This window comes from Lichenostomus cassidix, chromosome 20 (assembly GCF_008360975.1).
Source record: "Lichenostomus cassidix isolate B80296 chromosome 20, HeHo_3.0, whole genome shotgun sequence".
Taxonomy (NCBI): Eukaryota; Metazoa; Chordata; class Aves; order Passeriformes; family Meliphagidae; genus Lichenostomus; species Lichenostomus cassidix.
Genome location: NC_139500.1, coordinates 5,240,309 through 5,257,504, shown reverse-complemented (window position 1 = coordinate 5,257,504; position 17,196 = coordinate 5,240,309).

The window sequence follows — 17,196 nt, the reverse complement described above, 5'->3', positions numbered from 1 at the left end:
TAATCTAACATTAAATAAACCTTTGAAATCAGTTAAACCCAAAACCTCATGTGTGAAACATTGGGAAGTTTGGTTGTGTGAATCCTGGATACAGATGCCTGGAGATCTTGCTGGAATGACTTGTCTGCATCAAGAATCTCCAGAATTCTGCCTTCTGCCTGCTGTCACCACTGTACCTGTGCCCTGGTTGTGCCTTTACACAGCTCAGGCTTCACACTGATTTCCTCATTTTGAGCCAAAATTACCTATCCACAGGACTTTGCCAATCTCAAACACGAGCCCACATGTTTTTGCAGTTAAACCCAGCCCTAAATCTCAGTCCTGTTAATCTTTCAATGTTTATTTGATCCATGCTGCTATCCAGTCTTCAGCTGCTACTGAGAGAAAGGGTTAGGATTTCCTGTGATGGCTGCACAGCAGGAGGAAATGAGTTCCTGAACAACTAAATCCCGGTTTTCATAAATGTTTCTAGAGAGAAAAATGAAGGGAGAAAGAAAAGCAAATAAATTGCAGAGTATGAAACTTGTTTCCCTGTAGAATAGTTTTCAAAGTTTTGCAGGAATAACTTATTTTTAAGCCTGTGTGAGACGCTGAGTTTCAGCACTTTCATCTGTCACATTATGCTCCTACTTAAAGACATCAAGAGGGAATAACTATGTCAAGTCAGACAGATATTTTTATGTCACTAAGTTCTGATGGCTAAAAAAAGTAACATGTGAAACAGAATGTGAAAAAACCTATGGCTACCTCTGAAAATACAATAGCATCTGAAAAGAACTCAATTCAGTAGAGTAATATTAATTCAACAGGAGCAGTATATGCATCAACTGGCTGGCATTTTGTTTCAAGCACAAATAATTACATTTCCCTGTGTCTAAATTCTCTTGTCTCAGTCAATGCCTCTAGGAAACATATGGGAGCCTATAATAATGCCATGTACAGCCTCCACCTGGATTTTGACCAGAGTTTAATTTTTCCCTCATTAAATTTTACTGGTTTTGTTTTTTTTCACTCACTGAACAGATTTTTTTCAGAAAAACTAACACTCCTCTTATTCAACTTTAAATCTTACTATTGGGTTTAAGCAGATACGAGCTGTGTAAGACATGCATGATTTTATTCCTTTATTTTTCTTTCTACTTTTTAGACTGGTTTGAGCCTTAAAACCCTGACTGGCTGTTGTGTCACCTGAGGGTGCTGAGCCCTGGGCTGGATCTGTGCTTCCCCCCAAGAAGATGATCAGTTATTCCCTAAGACTTTTCAGCAACTGAGAAAATCTGCCTGGCATTTGGCATCTTCCCTAGAAACGTTGGATTTCTGGGATAAGCAATATGGCTACAACTATTTCTGTCATTATTTTAGAACACCATGTGCTGGTGCCCTTAACAAAGCAAAAATTTCATTCCGCATCCTGTAATTTTTGCTGTGCCTCATGAACATTTGTAAAGGAGTATCATCTGCCTCCTTTTGCATTAAATCCAATCGTTTGACCTTTGCAGGGGGGGTTTAGTACATCTTGGATATAGACTATAACAGGATTTTTCTTAAATAGGTAAGAAGTACCTGCAGAAGTACATATCTCTGGGACTTCTTCCTGCACAAAATTACTCTCAGATTAATAAATCCTCCTACAAAATAAGTAACCTCAGTGTCTTGGCACATTTTAGTATTTCTAAATAAAATATCCTTTGTGACTTTTGAGGACCTCCTGAAGAGAACCGTTCTGATCTGATATGTAAGCTTTAGCTGTACTTACAAAATCTGGTGGTTTTTTTTTTTTTTTTTTTGCTTTAACAGAGCTGCCCAGGGAGTTATCCAAAACTTGGAGCTTGATCATTTTGCATATCCTTTAATAAATCAGTGGAGATAGTTTGATATGCAGTTTTCACCTCTTGACTATATCTGGTGGGGATTTCTCCTTTGTGCTAAGAGAGAGCAATAGAATCTGGAGTTAAACCCTTGGATCTAAGGATCCAGAGCTTAACAGGTGCCTCCATTGCCAACTGCATACTTTTTCATCTGTGCTACCTATGGTGATGAGCCCCTCTGGCCCAGTTATTATTTTCAGGCCTGGAATTTTTATTTTTTTTATTTTTTTTTTTTAATGTGTGTGTAATTTACAGCACATATTGCAAAGCCAGCTATTCCTTCTAAAACAACACGCACAAAAATAAAAAAAAAAAAAGGCCGAAATAACTGTATCAGTAATTTAAAGTATTTGGGTTAGATCTGAAGTGTTTCCATCTTCATAGCCAAAGAAGTGTCAGTTTTTACCATGTGCATGCTTAGGGCGTCTCAGGAGCAAAAAAAACCAAAAAACCTCAAGTAAATAAACAGGTTTAAAGAAAGGCTGTAGACAACACTATCATGACTGACATCACTCTATAAAAATATGTTAAAAAATATGTGTATATGTATATATATATATATCTCAATCTGTTCCTATAAAAAGGCACAGATACAGCTAACAATACCACCAAGGTAGAATGTGCAATTGTTTTTGTTATGGATTGATACACTTGGCCACTTTCTGATTTCTGATTCAGCAGGCAGAACTTCATTTCAGTGTGGCAAAACTCAGGGATTTCATAAACTGTATTGAGATTCTGAAATTTGATGTAAAAGCCAATGGTGCCAATGAGCGATTGCTTAAAAAGTTTGGCAAATTATGTATGATATCTTCATGAGACATTTAATTGCATAAACCTGCCTAATGGATCAGCAGTTCTGTACTGCACTCCAGAATTCTAATTACCACTTTCTGCTCTGTTTCCTACTCAGAGCAGCACCTCATTACACTTTGCTGCTGCAGGAATTTATAGTGGATTCATACAGGCTGGCTTGCTGTGCTGCTTTGCTAAGATCAAGGTCTGTCTTTAAATTACTGCTCCTGCTTTATCCCTGGTTTGTTTTGCTCAGTAGCCTCTAGCCCAAAGTTGATATTTGAAGTTTGGAGCATTCACTCCAAACTCCAGCTGGAGATTCCTATTGGAATGCAAGCTCTGCTGGGTCAGGTCTGTCAGCAATGTTACATAGATATCATAATTCCCACCTGAACACGTATGTTGAAGTGTTCTGAGGACAGCTGACAGCTGTGATTCACAGACCTTTTTCTTTTTTTTTTTCTGGAATGGAAGTAACTGAAAACTTGCACATTTAAATAGATATTATCTCTTTGCATTTTTGGAATAATCTTTCCCCCTTAGCATAATGCACAGCAGTCTTAACACTTCCCATTTCTTCAACTGCATCGGTTGCTTAGAATAAGGATCTCATTTTGACATGGCTCCTGTGGACATGATGGACCTAAATTCAATGAAAATTACATAAAATTGAAAGAGAGTAGATGCATTGTATGTGATGGCAGGGCAGCACTGTTACTATCATCTACTTTGCATAATCACGTTAGGGACAGAGCCTGGGAGCACATTCCACAGCTTTTCCCAGCAAGCTGTGGCTGGAAGCTTTTTGCAAAGAGACAGAGCTTCTCCTCCTATTCAAGATTTCTCAATTGCCTCAGCCATTCATGCTGGTTTTATGCTCCTTGAGACAGTATCAGAGGTAAAGTATTAAATGTCAGGCATTTTCTAAAAGGTTAGAAGGCCCCAGTTTCTTTCATAATAGATAATTCCACCATTTATCTATGTGAGACATGTAGAAAGAACATATCTATTTGATTTTAACCTCTGTTAAAAGCATACTTTTAAAAGCTCAGGAACTCTCTCTACAGATTGGAACAGGGAGGTGAGGCACGAGGGGCTGACAGTGCTCACAGTGCTGTGCATCCCACCTCCACATCCTGGTGCTACTGACTCATCCTCCAGTCCCTGCAAGAGAAATCAAGTACCTCTTGCTCTTCTCCCATTCTTAAAACCATCTCTGCTGATGCCCGAGTTACTCACACTTTCACATTCCCGACAGAAAAGGAAATGCTGATGCACAAGGTGCCAGTGTCTGGGGGGATCTTTCTGCTGCCTTCCCAAGAGTTTTGATCAGCCCTTAGCAATGCAGAGAAGCCACTCTATGCAGGAATGTAGGAATGGAGCTCTTAGGGGTGTAGAGAAGTACAGATTTGCTCTAGGTTTGCTCTTGGAGAGATAATTTAAGAATATCCAAGCTGTGCCAGAGTTCTGTGCTTCCCCAGCCTTTTCATACCTGTTCTTCAGCAAACTGGAGATGCTCCTGCATGGCCAAAAGAAATTAATGAGGATAAAGATCTTCTTTTTGTTTTCTTTTTAAATACCTTTTTTCACTGAGTGGTTTTCCCATTTACCAAGGAGTCTTGTTCTGGCTGGATGGGGCAGAGGCAAATCTGACCCTTTGTCACACAAAATCAGTGCATTGGTTAACTGCTAATGCCATCCTTATTGAGAGATTTTTGTTAACTCAGTGTCTCTATGCACTTTGTATTTTAGGGACTGAATACATGTGAAGGAAAATATCTTTAATGTCTAATTTATTTTTGCCAGACTTACTGTATCTCAGAGCTAGTTCCCAGTATTTCAGAGCACAGCTCTTTTTCCAGCTTTCTTGGCTGCTATGAGATGCCCAAACCTTGAAAAACAGAAAGATCTTTTTGCAGCAACTTCAGAGAGACTAAATTAGGCTCAAGGTTCACCAGCAGATCTGCGATAGGAATTACTCAGTCACATATTTCTGACTTTCAAGAGCTTTTCTTTTTTAATCCACCATTAGGAGCAGATGAAAGTTTGTTTAGAATCCAGATACATCTTGCCATATAATAGAGTTCAATGGACTTTAAGAAAATAACAAGAAAAAAATCTCTTTTGCCTTAGCAATAGGAAATTTGGGGCTCAGGTGAACTTTAACATATCTTATTAACATTGCACACCAGAATTCTCAATTGCTTCCGCAATGACAATAACTATATACAAGGTTTAAAGGATGGCTTTATTCTCAGTGTTTTATTTCCCCTACCTGGAAGCTATTACCTGAAGTGCTCTCTGCTTTTGGTGATGTTAAATTTAATCACAATTTTTCATTTGAATGACTAAGTCTCCACTAGAAAATATTTACAGCTGGGGTAAATTTAGAGCTTGCATCTACCAATGCTTTGTTGGATGCTTTTAAAGGAAGGGTTTGTGTGACCTTACAAGAACCTCCTGGCCTTGGTCAGGGGGCAAAATGCTCCAGCTCTGTTGAGCAGAAAAACTTTCCACCAAATCTACTTTGACAAAGCTGAGTTTCTGAGAAATTCTCTTTTATAATGGCCTGTCTGATGTTGTCTTTTTTCCCTGATATCTCAGTCTGCTGTCCTCCTTTTTCCTTCTTGATCTGAAGACCAAATGCTCAACAACCCAAGTGGAAAAAAACCTAAAATGAGAGGTGGAAAAAATAATGTTTGTAGCAAATTTTTTGTGCTGGGTTATTCATTGCCTCTGTTAAATGATGCCCTTTAAACTGATCTCATAATTTTAGTGTTCTTTTGGTTTAGTTTAATTTTTATGAGAAGGATTTTCATCAGTGAAAGTGATAGAAACCCAGATGTACAGTTAGCCCTGGGCCTGCCATGACTGCTGTCCTTATGCAGCTGCCAAATGTTCATCCCCAGAGCTGATTTTTTGTTGTATTCTCATTTCAGAAGCTCTAGCCTTGCACAGGACAACATTTCATTGCCTTTCTGAATGTCCAGCTGTGATGATCCATGGTGGCTTTTATTCCTGGGCACAGCAAGGAAAGGTGCAGTTTCTCCCCATTTTGTGTGTGGCAGTTTCTAAAGTTGTTTTAAAAGAGCCTGTGCATTACATCCATTTAATTTAATTTCATTTCTCTCCATTGCTGGTTGATTTCTGAATATTTTCCATGATCAGAGGTGGGATTGAATGGGAATACTTCCACAGCTGTTTGTGTGCACATGTGCAGAAGTGTAATTTATCTTCAAGGGATTTAGGGAGAGCTTATGAATTTTCCACTCTATCCACAGTCTGATCTGGAAGAAGAACCTAAGACCACAATAAGCTGCGTTTACCACTTTGAAGTTTTTTAGTTATTCTTCTTGGATCAACTTAGTGGAGTTGTTAAGAAAAGTAATCTTATCTCATTTCCCACTTTCCCTTTCATTGCTGCAGTTCATATCTGTATATTACTTTATCTCTGTGCTCTGATGGGATTGTTGCTAATTTATTCAAATTCAGAACATTTGCTATCTTCTCTCACTGTGATCAAGGTGGGCTCATGCAAAACTGTGCTATTCTAATCAGTTTTATTAGATAGGATTGCTGATTAAATGCCTTTATACTTGTCTCCCAGAACAATTTCTAAAATGAATTTTGACAATGGCTGTTTGAGGCTCCTGTTTCTAATGCAGGTAATAATCAGGTTCATAATAGGAGGCTCTCTGACAAGCATATTTCTAGAAAATGAAGATCACAAATTTACTGGAACAGTGAATACCCCATTTGTGCAGCTCCCTTTACTCTTTAGTTATGAGCAAACAGTACTTCAAACAACACACACTTAAATATGATGAAGTTTTATTTCCCTGGGCTAAATCTACTAAATTCAGTCACTGCAGCTACTCCTGATTGTTTCATATGTCTTAATAAAAGAAACTTCTTTTGTCACCAAACCCTACATTTTAATTCTCACTTTGAAACAACAATTGCCAATTATATTTTAAGAAATGACCAATCATGGAAGATAATGGAATTTGAAAACTTTGTGACCTATTGTAATAAGAGGGCAGCTGAAGAAAAACTTTTCATTTTGCCTATTAACTGCATTGTGAGTTTAAATCTTTTTTCTCAATTTGCTGTTCAATCGAGTCTTCTGCCAAGAAATACTACATTAAAATTGTTTTTCTCTTTATCCAGTTAATGAAAGGTTATAATTAAGATAAGTGGGATCAAGCATCAGATCTCAAACTGATGTTATTGGGTGGAAGCAGCTGTATTTTTGCTGCTTTACAAGTCTTTTTGGAGTGAGGAACTGGGAACCTGAATGTTCTTCAGGATCATCATTCTTTTTGTGCCTTTGCATTCAGCCTCAGAATGAAAACTCTTTGTAATCCTCTGGCCTTGATGCAGTTGTTCCACAGACTCCAGAGCTCACAGAAGTTACAAATTCAGGTCATCTCAGGGGAGGGGGGCACCAAAGATTAATGCAGGATAATTACTTGGCTTCTTGGTACACTCTCAATGTAGCTTAACAAGTAATTAAATGTGGCTCTGACTTGATAATGCAAAATTGTTTTCTTTTCAGAGTGGTCAGTCATTCTGTGGAGCTCTGCTGATGATGCTGGTGTCCCTTCTGTGATATTATTGCACATGGCAGAGCAGAGGAGTTACAATTTCTAGCCTGAATGTTTTAGTTCTCCAATCTTTTCCCCACACCATGGGCTGTTAATCCAGACTCAGACTTCTCTTAGCATCAGAAAAGGTCTGATGTTAGTCCTCATGCTCAAGTCTACCTCTGGGAAAAATCCTGGCACAGAGAAAACAATTATATAGCTGGAACTGTCTGGAATAAAACTGTTTTAAGCACAACAAACAACATGTTTAAAATGTTGGGTCTGTAGAAATAACAGTTTCAAAAGGGAATTTTAGTCTCTGTACAGATTTTTCTTAAACTTCTCATAAAGCAAAAGTGCACCTTTATCAGAAAAGAAGCAATTTTGTTGGAGGTTTAGCAGTAGCAGCAGTAATGGTGCTTTTTTATTTGGTTTGTTGTTTTCTTTTTCAATTAAAGTGGCAGTGGTGAATTTGCCCAACAGCCCTGTGATATGTGCAGGGTTGTGTCTTGAAACTGCAAGAGAGGTACTGCTGTCAACATTTCTGGTGTGTGCTGTGCTTCCCCAGTCTTGTGAAAACAAATTTTCCGATTTTCTGTGCTTTTCTTCTCACCATAGCACCCCAGACATCTGACTCCCAATATATAAATTCTCCTATGAAGTTAATCCCACACATCCTTACATGCAAGTCTGTGACTAACTTCATCAGAATTTTTTGTCTGGATGCTTTTGTGTTTCTCTGAGCTGTGTTTGCAGGAGCACAGCGAGGTCAGAAGTGGCCAAGTCATGCTGGAGGTGGTGCTGGTTTTTGCAGGAGGAGAACAGACTGTTCAGGGAATCATTTAGCAGCTGTTTATTGGAGGCATAGACATTTGATTTTGGGGGTAGTAAATCTTGGCAAGAACTTTAATTTCAAAAGAAAAAACAAACCAAGCAAAGAAAAGCAAAAATATTCATAATATTTCAAAAATATTCATTCAAATTCATTCCATATTCACATGGACACTCCAATTGTTGTGTGCAGCACCTGAATAAGAATCCAATCACACTCCCAATTAATTTGCAAAGAAACTTATTGAAAAATGCTGTTAAGTGCAAGTTGTTTTGGAAATGTAATAGAGAAACTCAAAGTGCCCATTTTTTTTAAGTCTGAAGGGCTCTAATGTAATCTGACAAATTGAATCTGGGATGGAGCTGTTCTGATGAATTTCAAGGCCCTCAGCAATGAGGAAAGTGATAAACTTTGCTTTCATTAGGCCACTGAGGTAGGATACATTTACAGAACAGAATTAAACAGACTAAAACACTCTAGTCAAATGCTTTTGCAGGAACTAGAAAACTGGATATTAGGATACATCCATGTGTAGCTGCAGCTCTGCTCACCCAGCAGGAAGGATGATTGACCACATCTGCTCCTGACACGGGAGACAGGGTGTCCTGAATTCCTTTCCTGAATTCCTTCCTTGAATTCCTTTTGGATTCAACACTCATTCTGTCAGTTCTCCTAAAGTTTTCCTCATTGCTTTTTGTCCTGTGTCCTTCTAATCATGCTCAGGTACCTCACAAACTGGGGGTCTAGGATTCTGTTCTGGATTACCAGAGCCTTTCTCCCACCTTTGTACCATAACTCTGGAAATGTCTTTAGCAAACAAGATTTTCATGCAGTAAATCCCTTTTAAACAAGCAGTACTACATTAAGAAGAAATTGTAACGTTTAAAATGAAAAATAGAGCTACTATTAAAGCTGAAGTTTTACCCCAAAATGGAAGAAAGGCAAAGAATTAACTGAAGTTTATATTCTCTCTCAATTTGCATGTGGGAAGTGTTCAGACACTGTGCTGATGAGGAGTGATATAAAATGGTTGCATAATATTAGGCAGTTTAAATAAAAGGGTGGAAAGCCAGCACAAAGATGTGTGAATTCTGAGGAAAATTAGAGTTATAATTAATCTGGATAATGCTGCAGAGGATCTTCTGTGAATTGAGACTCTCAGTCAGCAGGAATTGAGACTCTCAGGAAAACTTTCCTTTGTCTTCAGAAAACACCTTTGAGCAGACCATGATCTTAAATACTGTGAGCATCCATACAGTAAATTTTTGCAAGGATGATCACTTAGGAGGAAGAGAATTGGGAAAATGCTTTCATTTCCTTTGCTATTCAGCTGCAGTAATTCATCAGGATGGACAGATGAACATTTCTGTGTTCCTGGGCAGACAGCAAGACTTTGTCTTTGTCCTTTCTGTAGCTGAGAGAGTGCTAAATGTGTTTTTAAGTATGAAGTTGTGTAAGACAAGAACTGAGGTGTATCTTCCTGAGAAGATGATGTTGCAACAGATCTGAAGCTGCCATTCAATGGAAAACTCAGAAACTCTGGGGTTTTTTGCTGCAGGAGTGAAATAGCAAATAGTGAAATGTCTCACAGTCGTGGAAAACAGAAACACTTATATTAGACAAGCAGAACAAGCTGGAAGGATAGGAAAGTGCAGGTGAGGAGGGAGAATGGATCTCCCAGATTGGAGGGCATTGCTCAGGGTGGTACCAACCCAACTGCATGTGGTGTGTGCTGTTTGCTCCACGGAATCCTGTCATCCTTGGAAAAGCTGCAGCTGCATCCTCTGTGTCACTGTCATCCCAGTTTCTGGGGCTTTACACTATGTCCCTCTGCTTCCCCTTCCCTGCAGGAGACAGAAAAGATGCTGCTTCTGCATTTACTGCTCACTGTGCCAAGATCCTGAAGTGTCTGGTGTGCTGAAAACACTTTAATGGCACCGAGTGGAGCCGCCTGCTCCCCATTCTCCCAATGTGCTGACAGCTCACTTCTGGAAGTTTGAACTGCAGAGAGGCAGCAATTTGTCTGCAATTTCTGATTTTGAGTTCTTTTATCCAGCCTTCAAAGGGGATTCACAGCACAGAGTGGGCAGAGCAACACTGCAGGCAGAGGTTCTGGGTCCCCTCTGTTGGACCTGAGACACCCGAGATGCTCAGAGCACCGGCTGGCAGCATCCTTTCCATCTTGGGAGATGCATCTCCCTGTTTTTACCTGAGGTTCCAGCAGCACATTTAAATTGGAATTTGTAAAAAAACCCACATCCTGGTGCATACATTGCCCTTAAAAATAGGAAGCCTTCCTCATATAAGAGCCTGTGAAATGTCAGGATTAGCCAAAGCCACGATTTGGAACTCAAGTTGTGGATTTATGTTTGAAGCTGGACCTGAACCTTGACTTGATTGAAGGTCTCAGGGAAATCTGGTTTCCCAGCTCCTTTCTCAGGGTCCAGACCCTCTTTTCTGTGCTTCAAACTACTATAAACTATGAATTTTATGGTTTTGCATTCCTGAGAAAACAAAAGATTCTCCTTTATCACAGTGTCTGATCCTTGTGCTTGTGAGAGACCTTTTATTGTGTGTGATAAATTTAATCAATGTTATTTTCCTTCCACCTGCTGCATTTCTGTTTCTCCTGCCTCTGCTCTAGTGCTGCTGGTATTTGGAGCAGATTTTCTAGAGACAGCTGAAAACTCCCTCTTCCCCATACATTTTTCATCCTTTTGCTTTCCCCAGCCCCACAAAACCCTCTGATGGTGTTCCTGCCTTCTCTTTTACCATTAACAACAATGTTTTGTGACAAGAGCTATAGTTGCAGTCAGCATGGAAAATTTGCTGTTATTTTAAATAACCATCTGCTCTCCCCACAGTCTGCTACCTCACCCTTAATTTCTTTATTTTTTGGATGTTTATTTTGATTAGCTTTGTCACATGGTGCTATAAGGAAATCTTGCTTCACTTCACACGCTGCTGCCATGTTGATACAGAAAACTGGCTTACAACCAAAAAGATGCTATTTTTTCCATTCTCTCTCCTTTTTTATTTTTTTTTCCCCCAGAAAAAGTTTTATGTAACAAAGTGTTGCATAAGGAGGAGAACAGCAGGGAGCACATCAGAACTCATGGATTTTATTTCATCTCTGTCACAAATCCACTATGGCACATTGGGCAGGTCAGTACAATCAGAATTTTCTTATTGGGATCAATGTGAGAGCTACTGAAGTCTTTTCAGTGGATCCATAGACACACATGTGTAATGAGGATTAAACTCTAACCCAGAGCAAAAAGGGAATCTTGGAAGAACCTTTTATATCAGGGAAGAGCTGATGCACTAAAATAGGTCAGCTTTGGTTATTTACATTGAAATTACTGGCACACAGATCCTGAATTTCAGACTAATATTTAAATTTGGATGTTTGATATCTGTGCTGTGAATGCTGTTTCTCCATTAGATGTGCTCTGGCCTCAGAGCACAAGGCTGTGACAGCTAAGCAGCCACAATTCTGGATGGGAAATCTGCACATGTGGTAGAAATGGCCCAAACCATAATAAATTTCTCTTTGAGGAGCAAAAAATCATGAAGAAATTAATACTCGTTCTGCAAATGCAAATTTAGCTGGTGTGGTTGAATAAAGAAATGTAATTTGGCTTCTTGTGAGAATGATTTTCAGAGGAAATACAGGTCCCACCGAGTCCTTTGCATAAATTACAGTTCCTGCAGATCCACAGGGAGCAGAGGGAAGGGTGGGAGTGCTGGAAGTGCTGCTGTGCTGGGTTCAGTTATCCTCTACTCTTCCACAGGGCTTTTCTCAGTGCTGGCTTTGGGTGTACAAACCAAACTCTGCTGACCCTGGAGGTGAGACTGGAATCAAGCCCCAGTTACCTTGCTGAGGTTTTTGGAGAAGTTAGCACACAGCCTGGGTTTATTTATTCTCATGTGTCAGTGTAAAACGTGAGTAATTCTACCAGAAAAAATGAACAGAGAACGAGGTCCTTTGGTTCTGTCAGAGATTCCAGAAGTTCACTTAAGGTGTAACTGTTGTGTTACAAAACACGAGGGATTCCTCCAAAAGCTTAAAAAAGACATCTGTGATTGTTCTAACAGCACACGTGGCTTCCAGTGGGGTGTGTGAAGAGCAGCTCTTCTGAAATCAGAGCAGTTCAGCTTCTCCCTGAATTAATGCTGTACAGCTCTCATTAGGTTTTTAGAGAAATTTGTGTACATTTATCTTGCTTTTTCTGGGGTGAAGCTAACTCATATTATGATCCAATTTCTGCAAGCAGAACAGCAGCAGGGGTGGTTGGCAAGTGTGTTCTGTCTGTGCCTAAAATTGTTGTTATCAATGAAACAGGAGTGTCCTCCTCAGAATGGATTTCCCTTTATCCTTCCTTTTGTCCTAAACTCCATTTCATACTGGCTTCTGCCAGTATTTATTCTACCTTCCCACTCTGTTAGGTTTTTCTGGAAATAAAACTCAGACCAATAAACAACAACAAACCTCAAAAAAACCCCAAAAACCAAACCAAACCAACCAATCAACCAAAACCACAACAAAACCCCAAGCAAACAAAAAGCCACAAACAACATCAACAAGAAAAAACCCAAACAAGCAAGCACACAATAAAAGAAAAACCACAAAACCCCAAAGAAACAAACTAAAAAAACCAGAAAGAATTCCAAGCCAGAAAAAAAACCCAGGAAAAAAAAAGTGCAATAAACCAGGGTTGCTGCAGTGATGTGTTAATGCTTACTAATATTGGCCTGCAGAAAAGAAAATCTTCATTACTGGAGACAGCTAAATAAGCAATATTTATCTTATCTACAGAGTGCAGCCATGGATTCACACAAGAAATGCCCTTTTCCATACCACAGCTCTTTCTCTGGGCTGCTGCTGACTACACTTCAGTCCTTGCGGGATTTCATTGAGTTTATCTGGTGAATTAACACCATGAAGGACTAGAAAGTGCATTATTTCCTACAGCACAGGATACCACTGCTGCTGCTGCTGCTGCTCAGAGAAAAGCAGTGATGGATGAGCAGAGGAAGTTCCCCTGTCCCAGAGAAGGGAAAGCCACATAAATCTTGTTAATGCAGAGCCACAGACAGGGAAGCTGAAAACACTGCTGCAGAGGATGGATGGAGATGTCCTGGGGAAAGTTTCCTGAGCTCGTTTGCAGAACGCTCCGTTCTGATTATTGTTAACCTGAGGCAATACCAGGCAATTCTCAAACAATCAGCAAGAGAGAAACTTTCGAAAATCTCTAGTGACTTTGTTTTTAAAGGGGAAGAGTAGCAGAGAAAGTGTTTCTTAACTTAAAAAGTAAAAGAAGTCGTAAGGGCTAAATCTGTTTTGTCCCAGCTGCAATCAAAAGGATCTTTTGCCTTATCCTGTCGCACAGACTCTGCCTGATGAACAGCACAAGAAACTTTCCTTTTCTCCCTGCTCCTCCAGGTTCTGCCACAGGATTCTCCATCCTGGGAATGTCCTCCCAGCCATAATCCACAGCCCTGGTTTCAAACCTTGGCCCAGGACTGGCATTTTTCAGGCATATCCCCAACCTCTCCCGTTGCTCCTGAGTCAGCCAAGGGGGAGGATGTTGAATGTTGCGAATTAACCCCTTCCTGCCCCCGAATCTCCTGCTCCAGAGAGCAGAGCCCAGGAGCCATCAATCCCAGTGAACTCACTTGAGAGCAGCACTGACAGCTCCCCCAGACAGTGCACGGGAAGCTCAAAAAGCAAATTGCAGAGACTGGGGCAATGCTGTAGAGTTCAGTGCTGTCCTGGGATGGCACCTAGGCACCAGGATTCATCTCCACCACAGGAAGGTGCTAAGGACAGCCTCCAGAACCCGTGAGTTGAGTTTGCTCCAGGAGAACTGGCAAGGCTTGGAAGGTGAACGCTGGGTGAACTGGAGTATGAAATCTCAGCGCAGTGCAGAGCTGAGCACATGGCACAGAGCAGAGAGCCAGGGTGCAGGGGAGATCAGAGCTCTGACTGACACAAACTGCCCTCTTCTCACTCAGGAGAAGTGATAACCATCTGATACCTATCTTTAAATCATTCCTACCAGCTGGTGTCTTTTCCTAATTGTGCCTAATTATATTTTGACTCTGAAAATTGTCAGGTCACAAAATTCTACCCAGATTACCTTTTAACCTGCTAAATGAGGTGTAATTGGAGGCATTGCCCCAATATATAATTTACTTGACAGCTGCAATGTGTCCCAAATTTCCACAGAGGTTTCACAGCTTCTGTTGAGTTCTCCAGCAGTGCTCGTGGTGCTGGAGTGGTTTAAAGCCAATTCAAAAGTGTTTACAGCCACAAATGGGACCTTCCTTCCTTCCTTCCTTCCTTCCTTCCTTCCTTCCTTCCTTCCTTCCTTCCTTCCTTCCTTCCTTCCTTCCTTCCTTCCTTCCTTCCTTCCTTCCTTCCTTCCTTCCTTCCTTCCTTCCTTCCTTCCTTCCTCCCTTCCTCCCTCCCTCCCTCCCTCCCTCCCTCCCTCCCTCCCTTCCTCCCTCCCTCCCTCCAGCTTCCAATATCCCAATGCTTTCAGAAAGTTGGTGGCACTGTTTTTTGCCAAAACACTTGGAAGAAATTATTATATATGTTCAATCAATGACTGTATTTTCTGATTTATGAGATGGCAACAGAGGCACCTGTGATACAAGAGAATCTGAGAAATCTTTTAAGAGGCAAAAAGGTCAACTCTCCCCACTGGAAATCCCCCATCCACTGAGGTACCAGGAGAGATTGGTCAAACCTTCTGCTTTAGAGGTCACACGGCAAAAGGTGCAAGGGGCTGAGAGCCACGAGGCCAATGTGACACAGCTGTGAGAACTGGCAGCAGCACTCCTGGTTTGCAGTCTTCCCACTCTGGGAATCGAAAGGTGTATTGCAAAATTAAGGAAGACTCAGAACTCTTGCCCTGGGTTCCCTACTAGTTAGCTATTTTGTTGTTACCTCATTTGTTTTGAGCTGTTTAGTGGGATGCTGACCAAGCTGCACAGGGAAGCTGTCATTAATTATTAAGAAATTGTCTAATCCATCAGGACATCAGTACTGCTATAATGCTTCCCCTGAGGAGACCAAAAGAGCTTTGAGTAAGGAGTTGGAGATGTTCCAGTGAGAACATGCAGCCCCAAAAACCAGCCTTACTTCTTAAGTTTGTTAAATGAAATTTCCAGATGTTTCCTTCCTTCCTTCTCAACATTGCACACCAAAAAGACACAGCAGATAGCTTTTAGAAAATGAAATTTGTTTTCTGGAAAAGAAATATTGCTGAAGGAACAAGGGACAGGATCCTGAGGGGTGAAATGCCCCATGTCCTTTGGGCACCACTATGTTATTACATGAAATAATACAAAAGGTCTGACCAAGGACTACATAATGATCACAGTAATACATTACAACCCTATTAAGCTTAAAGCCAGAATGGAATCAAATTCTCTTGCTTTACTTCCAGGTGCATCACAGACATGAAATATCACCCATTTACCTTGCTGTTGACCTGTTTTTGTCTGACTGATACAAGACTAGGAGGACACCCAGGATCAGTCTGAAGATAACAGGATTATATTTACTCTATTGAGGTGTCTGACCTCAACTTTTAGGTGCTGAGTCTTGTTCCTCCGGAGCATTAACCCAGAGCCAGGCAGGTATCATGTGTCAGAGGTGGCAGAGATTGCCCACCTTGCTCACCCTCCAAAGGCTTTGGGCAATTCCACCATTCCTCTGCCAGTAATTCCCTACTGTGCAGCAAAAGGAGATGAAAAAGCACAGCACAAGAGGCTCTGTAGCTGGCTATGAATAAGCTCTAAATCTGTGTTTCTCAGTCCTTACACTCTGGGAGAAAGCATCTGATACTTCTCACTGGCATTTACTTGATGGGTTGAAGCAGGAAAAACCTCAGTAAAGTAGTATCTATGAATGGCTCGAATTTAAGAAGGGATTTTCATTCAATCTCCTCTTTCCAACCTTTCTTCTCTGCTCTTCTATTAAAGTCATGAATTAGGAGTGGAAGGCTCACGAGCTGCTGTCTGCAGTGATAAGGATGCCTTCCTTCAGCTGATTAAAAATCTTCTCTCCTAACCATGAGAGCAAGGCTGTAAGCCTGCAACAGGGCTCTTCAGCCTGAAATGTGATAACTTCATTCTCCCTCTCTCCCATTCCAGGTGGCTGTGATTCATCTCTAAGCTCCCCCTAGCCAGGACATTTCAGGATGCTCTGCATCCTGCTGACAGCTACAGCTGCAGGTGACTTTTCCTCTTGGGGCCAATACTGTGCATCCCCTCTCTTCTTTAAAGGTGTTTGTGACAGGACTGCGAGCCAGGGCTGGTCAGAAAGAATTTTGGTGGAAAAAGCTGGTTTTTTGGAACCATCACAGGAGCAGAAAAAAACAGCTTGTGTAAAGCTTTTGTCAGAGGTTGGTTCTAAAGTTCTGTAAAATTAAATTTCTTGTTGAAATGAAAAAGCAGCTATGTAAGCATCACTGTCCCTTTGTGAGCTTTAGAACAGCCTGAGATGATTTTAGTCGCCCTCAGGGTTTAATTTATACCCCAGATTTTGAAGAAAATACTGCTTGTATCATCATGGCATCAGCATTTGGTGAAAAAATAAGTTTGCAAATAATCCTTGTCTACATTAAAGACTCTACTTATCCAGGGTGAGAAGTTTGAATATGGCAAATATTGTCCTGACAGAAAAAGCAGCTTTCCAAAGGAAAATCATTTCTGCAGGGATTTCAACTGCTCTGTGCTAACAGTATGTGGTAAGTTTACCAATAATTAAACACACTGCAATTTCACTAATTGTTTGATTAGGGGCAATTCTCTAGATATTCTAATGTGTCAGGTTTTCAGTGACAGAGCTGACAGATTGGTCTCTTATTTTCCTTTTGCTATAAATCATGGAGTGTGACTTGCTAGGAAACCCGAAGGATGGAAATGAGACACAATAAATGCAGAGCCACACAGGGACTGGAGTGTTTACATTTCATTCTAGGCAATAAAGCAAAAGAAAATGGCTGAGGGAAGGAGCCTGTGTGTGCAAATGGATCTCCCATGGGCAAAATCAAGCCTTGCACAATTGAATTGATGGATAATTATGCAGAACACAGAAATG